The following is a 1,987-nucleotide window of genomic DNA, read 5'->3' on the forward strand; positions in this document are numbered from 1 at the left end:
GTCGACTACGTGGGAGTCCAGTGACATAGCCATTACTCTAACTGCTGCTTCCCCCAATATTCAGTTTTGATAGATACATTCCATTGATTTCTTTCTTTCTTTTAATTGCCAGAGGGTGTGTGTGCTCATCAGAGTGAGATAGAGAGCAGGGAAAGGAAACCCTCTTCAATGGGATATTGTCACACCATAATTGCTTCTTTGTTTCTCCATGCTGTCAAAATTTGGGGCACACATGCACACAGTGTGTTTTTCAGGCTGGGACTGGGACTCAAACCACAGTCAGTCATGTGGGATCTGACTCCTTCAACCACTAGGCTATGGAGCCGGTCCCATACTCTTGCTTTCCTTTGTGTGTGTGTGTGTGAGAGAGACAGAGAGAGAGAGAGAGAGAGAGAGAGAGAGGGTACGTGTGCTTACCTGAGAAGGAAAGGGAGAAATCACTCCCCGATACAGCACAGTCGCACACAGTCCCTTCTCTGCTTCTCTATCCTGTCAGCTTTTTCAGGCTTTTTTCCAAGCCTCTGGAGTAGGGATTTGAACTGTGCAGTTAGCCATATGGGATCTAGCTCTCTTAACCACAAGGGGCCAGTCACCATACTGTTGATTTCTAAAGAATAATCCTACAGGGACCAGCAGTTAGCATAATGGCTATGTCGCTGGACTCCCATGTAGTCGACTGCGGTTCGTGTCCTGGACCCGGTGGCTTAAACTCACACCGGGCGCGTATGTGTGCGTGCCCAAGATCCCGAGAGGAGAATGGAGGAGAAGGGATTGCGGTGTGGCCATCCCCCCTGGGGGATGATTTCCTGCTTTCTGTCTCTCTGTCTCTCTCTGTCTGTCTGGCAAGCGCATGCGCCCTATAGCAAAAACCTCTCAAAAAAAAAAAAAAAAAAGAAGAAAGAAAGAAAGGATAATCCTACAGTGTTCTCATTACTAAAATAATTACATTTACAAAGCTCCAGATGGGCTCCTCTTCTGATTTCACATGGAAAATGGTCGCATCCCACCCCAGTGCCGTTCAGGAGCTCCGCATTTTTGCCAGCAGCATGGGCTTCCGTCCTAGCCTACATTTCTACTGCTGCGCTTGAAGGACACTCGGTACAGTTTGTTCAATAAGAATGAGAATTGTTTCTACCTGTCTCAGTTCCGTGGGTTGGGCACTTCACCCCCAGGACCATAGACTGGGTGACTTAGACAACAGGCATTTCTTTTCTCACAGTTCTAGAGGCCGGAAGTCTGAGATCAGGCTGCCCGTATGGTCTGACCTTGGGGAGGGCTCTCCTGACTTGCAGACGGCTGCCTCCTTGCTGTGTCCTCACATGGCCCTTCCTCAGAGTGGTTGTGGAGAATGCGAGCTCTCCAGTGTCTTTTCATTAAGGACACTGGTCCCATTATGAGGGCTCCATCTACACCCAATCACCCCCCAAACGCCCTATCTCCAAATACCATCCCAATGCGGGTAAGGGTTTCAGCATATGAATGGGGGGGGTACATAATTCAATCCATAGGAAGGGGAAAGAAAACCCTGTCCGTTAGAGTGCCATGAGCGTGTCCTGGAGGGGACAGATGTCACAGGGGGTAATTGCCTGGGCCTGGCCAGGGCAGGGGAGGGTCTTTCAAGAAGAGGAGAGATTGTAACCTTACTCCCGTCACTGGCCAGCTGGTTCACCACTGAGTCTCCACGCTGTCTGTAAGCTAAGGTTCTGATATGCGGTAAGTACTTCAAAAATACTGTTCATAGGGGAACCAGCAGTTAGCGTAATGGCTGTGTCGCTGGACTCCCACGTAGTCGACCGCAGTTCGCGTCCCGGACCCGGTGGCTTAAACTCACATCGGGCACGTGTGCGTGCATGCCCAAGATCCTGAGAGGAGAATGGAGAGGGGATTGCGGCATGGGCATACCCGTGGGGGGTGATTTCTTGCTTTCTGTCTCTCTGTCTCTCTCTGTCTTTCTGGTGAGTGCACACATCCTATAGCAAAAAACCTC

This window comes from Tupaia chinensis, unplaced genomic scaffold (assembly GCF_000334495.1).
Source record: "Tupaia chinensis unplaced genomic scaffold, TupChi_1.0 Scaffold000248_1, whole genome shotgun sequence".
NCBI lineage: Eukaryota > Metazoa > Chordata > Mammalia > Scandentia > Tupaiidae > Tupaia > Tupaia belangeri.